Source organism: Hippocampus bargibanti, unplaced genomic scaffold (assembly GCF_051943395.1).
Source record: "Hippocampus bargibanti isolate YZ-2025 unplaced genomic scaffold, ASM5194339v1 Contig00087_ERROPOS6900000+, whole genome shotgun sequence".
Taxonomy (NCBI): domain Eukaryota; kingdom Metazoa; phylum Chordata; class Actinopteri; order Syngnathiformes; family Syngnathidae; genus Hippocampus; species Hippocampus bargibanti.
This window is the reverse complement of record NW_028296999.1, coordinates 67542-76333: the sequence shown is the minus strand read 5'-3', so window position 1 is coordinate 76333 and position 8792 is coordinate 67542. Positions and strand designations below refer to the sequence as shown.

The following is an 8792-nucleotide window of genomic DNA, read 5'->3' as shown; positions in this document are numbered from 1 at the left end:
TTTCTGGACACACATCGTATTTTCTGCACTATAAGGCGCACCTCAATATAAGCCGCACTTTTTATATTTACGGCGCACCGGATTATAAGGCGCTACAGTAGGGGCTGGACTTACGTTATGCATTCGGTGCTAGATGCTGCTTCGACGCTGCAGGGAATGGCAACAAAACAGTCAGAGAGGTCAGTGAAACTTTATTAATAGATTACAAATCAGATTTCTGACCACGCCATTCACTCCAAAATGAATAAACAACTGTTTTATTATTTTCTCAGAGGTAACATTCATTTTTCGTAACACAGTTTATCTTTTAACAACAGAAAGCTAGTGCAAGTAGTGGAGGGCAACCGTTCCTCCATTCAGTAAACACATAAAAAACATTATGATGCTGTTATGGTCAATCAAACGTAAGTGCAATCACAATATACTAACACTCTTAATAGTCCAAAGCAATAACAATAACAATAATAACTTGAACTTACCCAGGCTAGGTCTTAATAAGACCTGGCACGTCTTGCGCCGCTCCAAGAATTTCACCTCTAGCGGCGCAGTAGTAATGCCCCCGACCGTCCCTCTCAATCATGTCCCCAGTTCAGGAGGGAAAACCCACAAAATCATCATTCCATCATTCCTAGCTGCGGTATGCGGGCGGCGTGGGCCTGCTTTGAACACTATTTTTTTCAAAGTATACACGGGACACTCAGCCAAGGGCATCCCGGGCCCGACAGATCGCGTCCCGAGATCCAACTACGAGCCTTTTAACTGCAGCAACTTTAAGATACGCTATTGGAGCTGGAATTACTGCGGCTGCTGGCACCAGACTTGCCCTGCAATGGTTCCTCGCCGGAGGGTTTGGGTTCGGCTCATTCCGATTACAGGGCCTCGAAAGAGTCCGGTACCATTATTTTTCGTCACTACATTCCCGCGTCGGGAGTGGGTAATATGCGCGCCTGCTGCCTTCCTTGGATGTGGTAGCCATTTCTCAGGCTCCCTCTCCGGAATAGAACCCCGATTCCCTCTTACCCGTTGTCACCATGGGATGGGCAGAGAGTCCCATCGAAAGTTGATAGGGCAGACATTCGAATGAAAGGTTGCCGCTGCGTGGGGCCGGCGATTGGCTCGAGCGGTAATCTTGAGTCACCAAGAGGGCCAGCCGGGTTGGCCGCCCGCTTGGGGCCCGTGACCGGGGGCCGGCCGGTAACCGTCGGCGGAGCCGTCCGTGTGGGTTTTTGGTATCTGATAAATGCGCGCGTTCCCGGGGGTCAGCGCTCGTTTCCATGTATTAGCTCTAAAATTGCCACAGTCATACAAGTAACGGCGGAGAGATCAAAGGGACCAGAACTGATTTAATGAGCCATTCGCAGTTACACTGTACCGGCCGTGTGTACTTAGACTTGCATGGCTTGGTCTTTGAGACACGCATATGCTACTGGAAGGATCAACCAGGTAGCCCCGGACCACCGGCAGGGTGCGGTCTTATTGGGCGGGCCGTGGGGGAGTGGAGGCCGAACCTACCCTCCCCGCGGTTGGATAAGGCATTTGGTTCTGCCTAAAGTTTTCGAGAAACGCTGCGTTCGCCGGAAAGCCCCCGGGCGCCCCCTCACCTCCCGCGGGTCGGCTTGGTCTCGCTTTTAAGTGGGCGCGTGCGTCGGGTTGGGAAGGACCCGGCCCCATCGCCCCTACGAGGACCCGTGGGTTTAAAGAACCGTCCGCCATACCGTAGCCGGAGGGGGCCCTCCGTAGCAGGTCTTAGCTTGCGAATCGGTCAGTGCATACTGTTGCCGTGCGTGGCCTCGTGCAGAAATCCGCGCTTACCTGCCGAGGTTAGACCGGGCTACATATCCGTGGATTGGCCCACCAGCCTTGCGCGTGACCTTAGGTGCGGTTGGAGCGGCGTGGCCCGTCACACGTGAAACTATGCGAGGGCGGACCCCACCCCGCACCAGACGACCTGTTCGCCAGAATCCCCGACCGGTGACCCGCCCCCGCACATCCATCGTGGCCTCGCCGCCTCTCCCTCGCGACAACGCAGCTTCGCCTCAGCCGGCGGAGTGAGACTGCACGCCGGGCGCGGAGCGCGGGGTAAGGCCCGTGAAAGGTGACTCAGACCCTCCCGCGCCCATGGTGCCTGACGACGCATCATCCGCCCATGGCATCGGTTCCACAGACGGACGCCGAGTAAGACCGTGTTGGGTTCTAATTCCCGTTCCTCATCTGGTTCGGAGTTCAACGAAGTTTTATGATGAAATACCAGGGAGGACGATAGATGGTGAACAGAAAAACACTACTTTATTCTTTTAAAACAAAAGGAGAACATCTCTCGTCAGAAGCGGGAAGCCAAGAGCACAAAACCCGCCTCCTCCAACTAGTTTAAAATTCACACAGCAGCGATCTGTCATCCAATCAGCTACGGACAAGTATTGGAAGTCACACAGCAGCGATCTGTCATCCAATCAGCTACGGATAAGTATTTGGAAGAAAATTAGACTGACAGTTGATGTTTGTTACATTCTGCTTTCGCAACTATTCAACTAATAAGCTTCACAATTCCATGTAGTCTAAATTAAACATGCAATAACTTAATATGTACTGATCTAAACATGAAATAACATAAAATGTACTAAGCTAAACATGAAATAACATAATATGTTTACGAATGTGCATAAATCACTCTATCATTCCCTCCTGTTGCACATTTGAACATCAGTACATACATTTCCAAAACGGTTTTCATGCATGCACGTCATACTAACTGCACAGTGAACTATTTTTTTTTATTTTACCATGGAGAAGGCGATAAACCTCTGTCATAACTTTACTGCTGTGATATGCAACCTCTCTATTTGCGAAAGTCTTAAAGGTAAATTAAATTCAATCAAAATTTTGACGAGGAAAATTCCTTCTAGGCTCTCCGTTTGTTTTTTTTTTGGTTGGAGCAACCACAATCTGGCCATGGTTTACAATTCCAAGCTAAAACACAGGGTCCCCTTCATGCATTTGTTGATACAAAACCTTTGTGTAGTTCACCTGAGAATTAGTTATCATATTCATTAGCGTTGCTCTTAAGCATGGAATAATACAACCAATGACTAAGAAAATAAGTACAATCACGATCGCGATAGGCATAAACAGTCTAAGCAAAGTCGTATACCAAGGGCCCCCAAAGAGCATGTCGAAGCTCCACGGGTGATTAATCCGTCGTTAGCCATACCATCTCTGAGATCCCTGATAACAGAAAAAGCATTAGTCATGTTGGAATTGGAAAGGAATTCACTTCTTCGGGTATGTACATACAACAAGTGTCACACACCATAGCATAGACGCCACCTTGTGGGGCTGTCAAAAGGTCCAAAACCATTCTATTTTGCAGCACCATTTGTCTAATTGCTGCAATTTCGGTGTCTTGCATTTCATCCACTTTCAAGCTGGCATTTACAAACACTTGAAATTTGTAACCAATTGTTTCAATTCGTAGCATGTTTTTAGCCACTCCAATTTGTGGAAAAAGAGCTAACATTACCTTACTACCCGTGCTATGGTGTTCTGGAACATCAGTTCCCCAGATCGAATCAGGGGGCTTAAACGATACTCTTCTTTTCACATGATGGTGCACTGTACGACTACGTCTGTGTAAGCTCTCAGTCGTACAGGAGTGGTCCATCGATGAGAACGTTTCTTCAGCCGTCATCTGTACAAAAGTGAAGGTTTCGGACGTTTCACCTCCTATCCAAGAGGCTTCGTCAGCGAACTAAAGTCTGACTGGTCGTATCGGCCCCATTTATATATCCCTAATGTCCAGACATGGTGGCGCCGGACACAGCTATGATAGGTCCCTACTCTCAGGTTGGGGGGGGCAAGGGGGTCCCTGTGGCCCCACTGATTGTTCCTACGTTTCTGAAAAATTACAAAGAGTCCTTTGGCAACATAAAATTCCTACTTATTTCAAACCGATAAACACGTTAAGGCAAAAATTAGTGCATCCAAAAGATAGGCTACCAAATGAAAAACAAAGTAATGTAGTTTATTCCATACATTGTAAGAATGAAAATTGTAAAGAGCAGTACATTGGGGAGACTCAACAAATTCTCAAAAAAAGACTTTATCAACATCGCAGGGATAATACTAGTGGGCCTCAATCGGCAGTACATTTGCACCTAAAAGCTAGCAACCACTCATTTGACGACAATGAGGTCAAAATCTTAGCGAAAGACCATAGATGGTTTGAAAGGGGGGTAAAAGAGGCGATTCTTATAAAACAACAAAATCCTTCATTAAACCGGTCTGGTGGGGTGAGGTTCAATTTGGATCGTTCATACAATAGCCTGCTTAGGCAAAACAGGTTAGGCAACTTTCGCAATGCTGATGAGGGTCGTTATGCTGATGAGGTGATACCGGGGGGAGTGGGGGTAATAGGCCAGTCGTTAGTCAGGAATGTAGGAACAATCAGTGGGGCCACAGGGAGGGGTCCCTTGCCCCCCCCAACCTGAGAGTAGGGACCTATCATAGCTGTGTCCGGCGCCACCATGTCTGGACATTAGGGATATATAAATGGGGCCGATACGACCAGTCAGACTTTAGTTCGCTGACGAAGCCTCTTGCGGGTTACATGTTAGGGTTAGGGTTACTTGTTAGGGTTAGGGTTACTTGCTGGGGTTACTTGTTAGGCCTATGGTTACTTGTTGCTTGTTAGGGTGAGGGTTACTTGTTAGGGTGGGGGTTACTTTCTGGGTTTACTTGTTAGGATTATTTCTTAGGGTGAGGGTCACTTGTTAGGGTGAGGGTTACTTGTTAGGGTTAGGGTTACTTGTCAGGGTTAAGGTTACTTGCTGGGGTTACTTGTTCGGGTTACTTGTTAGGCTTAGGGTTACTTGTCAGGGTTAAGGTTACTTTCTAGGTTTACTTGTTAGGGTTAGGGTTACTTGTTAGGGTTAGGGTTACTTTCTGGGTTTACTTGTTAGGGTTACTTGTTAGGGCTAGGGTTACTTTCTGGGTTTACTTGTTAGGGTTACTTGTTAGGGCTAAGGTTACTTTCTGGGATTACTTTTAGGGTTACTTGTTAGGGGTAGGGTTACTTGTCAGGGTTAAGGTTACTTTCTGTGTTTATTTGTTAGGGTTAGAGTTACTTGTCAGGGTTATGGTTACTTTCTGGGTTTACTTGTTAGGGTTACTTGTTAGTTTTAGAGTTACTTTCTGGGGTTACTTGTTAGGGTTACTTGTGAGGGTTAGGGTTACTTGCTGGGGTTACTTGTTAAGGTTACTTGTTAAGGTTACTTGTTGGGGTATTTGTCAGTGTTACTTGTCAGGGTTAAGGTTATTTTCTGGGGTTAGTTGTTAGGGTTACTTGTTAGGGTTACTTGTTAGGGTTACTTGTTAGGGTTACTTGTTAGGGTTACTTGTTAGGGTTAGGGTTACTTATCAGGGTTAAGGTTACTTTTTCGTTTACTTGTTCGGGTCACTTGTTAGAGATACTTGGTAGGGTTACTTGTTCGGGTCACTTGTCAGGGACACTTGACAGGGTACTGTCATATTCTATGATATATATGATGATATATTCTCCTCGGTGTCCCTCAGCAACTTTTCCACAAGCTTCAACTGGTCCAGAATTCTTCAGCCGGGCGCCCCCAGATCATCGCAGGCAGCCCATCCTCTTGCCAGGTCACCCTGGTCCTCCAAGAGCTCCTACCCACTCCCGGTCAAAGGATAGAATCAACTTTTTAAATGTTTCATTTAAACGCCAACTGACGCCACCAGACAAGTTGTGTCCATCATTTGTAAAATCGCTTCGCTTACTTGTTAGGGTAAGTGATACTTGTTGGGGTTACTTGTTAGGGTTAAGGTTACTTTCTGGGATTACTTGTTAGGGTTACTTGTTAGGGTTTGGGATACTTGTTGTGGTTACTTGTTATGGTTACTTGTCAGGGTTAAGGTTATTTTCTGGGGTTACTTGTTAGGGACACTTGTTAGGGTTAGAGCTACTTGTTAGGGTTACGTTGTTAGGGTTACTTGTCAGGGTTAAGATTACTTGTTAGGGTTAAGGTTACTTGCTGGGGTTACTTGTTAGGGTTACTTGTCAGGGTACGGTTACTTTCTGGGGTTACTTGTTAGGGTTACTTGTTAGGGTTTGGGATACATGTTGTGGTTACTTGTTATGGTTACTTGCCAGGGTTAAGGTTATTTTCTGGGGTTACTTGTTAGGGTTACTTGTTAGGGTTAGAGCTACTTGTTAGGGTTACGTTGTTAGGGTTACTTGTCAGGGTTAAGGTTACTTGTTAGGGTTAATGTTACTTACTGGGGTTACTTGTTAGGGTTACTTGTCAGGGTTATGGTTACTTTCTGGGGTTACTTGTTAGGGTTAGAGCTACTTGTTAGGGTTACGTTGTTAGGGTTACTTGTCAGGGTTAAGGTTACTTGTTAGGGTTAATGTTACTTACTGGGGTTACTTGTTAGGGTTACTTGTCAGGGTTATGGTTACTTTCTGGGGTTACTTGTTAGGGTTTGGGATACTTGTTGTGGTTACTTGTTATGGTTACTTGTCAGGGTTAAGGTTATTTTCTGGGGGTACTTGTTAGGGTTTGGGATACTTGTTGTGGTTACTTGTTATGGTTACTTGTCAGGGTTAAGGTTATTTTCTGGGGTTACTTGTTAGGGACACTTGTTAGGGTTAGAGCTACTTGTTAGGGTTACGTTGTTAGGGTTACTTGTCAGGGTTAAGGTTACTTGTTAGGGTTAATGTTACTTACTGGGGTTACTTGTTAGGGTTACTTGTCAGGGTTACGGTTACTTTCTGGGGTTACTTGTTAGGGTTTGGGATACTTGTGGTTACTTGTTATGGTTACTTGTCAGCGTTAAGGTTAGTTTCTGGGGTTACTTGTTAGGGTTACTTGTTAGGGTTACTTGTTAGGGTTAGGGTTACTTGCTGGGGTAACTTATTAGGGTTAGTTGTTAGGGTTACTTGTTAGGGTTAGAGTTAATTTTTAGGGTTAGGGTTACTTGATAGGGTAAGGGTTACTTGTTAGGATTAAGGTTACTTGTCAGGGTTAAAGTTATTTTCTTGGTTTACTTGTTAGGGTTACTTGTTAGGTTTAGGGTTACTTTCTGGGGTTACTTGTTAGGGTTAGGGTTACTTGTGAGGGTTAGGGTTACTTGCTGGGGTTACTTGTTAAGGTTACTTGTTGGGCTACTTGTTAGTGTTACTTGTCAGGGTTAAGGTTACTTTCTGGGGTTAGTTGTTAGGGTTACTTTTTAGGGTTATTTGTTAGGGTTAGGGTTACTTATCAGGGATAAGGTTACTTTTTGGTTTACTTGTTCGGGTCACTTGTTAGAGATACTTGTATCTCTAACAAGTATCTCAAGTCATATATATCATATTGTATGATATATATGATGATATATTCACCTCGGTGGCGCACAGCAACTTTTCCACAAGCTTCAACTGGCCCAGAATTCTTCAGCCGGGGGCCCACAGATCATCGCAGGCACCCCATCCTCTGGCCAGGTCACCCTGGTCCTCCAAGAGCTCCTACCCACTCCCGGTCAAAGGATAGAATCAACTTTTTAAATTTTTCATTTAAACGACAACCGACGCCACCAGACAAGTTGTGTCCATCATTTGTAAAATCGCTTCAAATGACTTCTCCTTGTTACTTTCTGGGGTTACTTGTTAGGGTTAGCGATACTAGTTGGGGTTACTTGTTAGGGTTAAGGTTACTTTCTGGGGTTACTTGTTAGGGTTACTTGTTAGGGTTTGGGATACTTGTTGTGGTTACTTGTTATGGTTACTTGTCAGGGTTAAGGTTATTTTCTGGGGTTACTTGTTAGGGACACTTGTTAGGGTTAGAGCTACTTGTTAGGGTTACGTTGTTAGGGTTACTTGTCAGGGTTAAGATTACTTGTTAGGGTTAAGGTTACTTGCTGGGGTTACTTGTTAGGGTTACTTGTCAGGGTACGGTTACTTTCTGGGGTTACTTGTTAGGGTTACTTGTTAGGGTTTGGGATACATGTTGTGGTTACTTGTTATGGTTACTTGCCAGGGTTAAGGTTATTTTCTGGGGTTACTTGTTAGGGTTACTTGTTAGGGTTAGAGCTACTTGTTAGGGTTACGTTGTTAGGGTTACTTGTCAGGGTTAAGGTTACTTGTTAGGGTTAATGTTACTTACTGGGGTTACTTGTTAGGGTTACTTGTCAGGGTTATGGTTACTTTCTGGGGTTACTTGTTAGGGTTAGAGCTACTTGTTAGGGTTACGTTGTTAGGGTTACTTGTCAGGGTTAAGGTTACTTGTTAGGGTTAATGTTACTTACTGGGGTTACTTGTTAGGGTTACTTGTCAGGGTTATGGTTACTTTCTGGGGTTACTTGTTAGGGTTTGGGATACTTGTTGTGGTTACTTGTTATGGTTACTTGTCAGGGTTAAGGTTATTTTCTGGGGGTACTTGTTAGGGTTTGGGATACTTGTTGTGGTTACTTGTTATGGTTACTTGTCAGGGTTAAGGTTATTTTCTGGGGTTACTTGTTAGGGACACTTGTTAGGGTTAGAGCTACTTGTTAGGGTTACGTTGTTAGGGTTACTTGTCAGGGTTAAGGTTACTTGTTAGGGTTAATGTTACTTACTGGGGTTACTTGTTAGGGTTACTTGTCAGGGTTACGGTTACTTTCTGGGGTTACTTGTTAGGGTTTGGGATACTTGTGGTTACTTGTTATGGTTACTTGTCAGCGTTAAGGTTAGTTTCTGGGGTTACTTGTTAGGGTTACTTGTTAGGGTTACTTGTTAGGGTTAGGGTTACTTGCTGGGGTAACTT

At 44.9% G+C, this 8792-nt stretch overlaps 1 pseudogene; it reads right to left on the bottom strand.

Moving 5' to 3' along the window:
* Nucleotides 1-442: 442 nt before the first annotated feature.
* Nucleotides 443-1443, bottom strand: LOC148881264 (18S ribosomal RNA; annotated as a pseudogene).
* Nucleotides 1444-8792: the final 7349 nt, after the last annotated feature.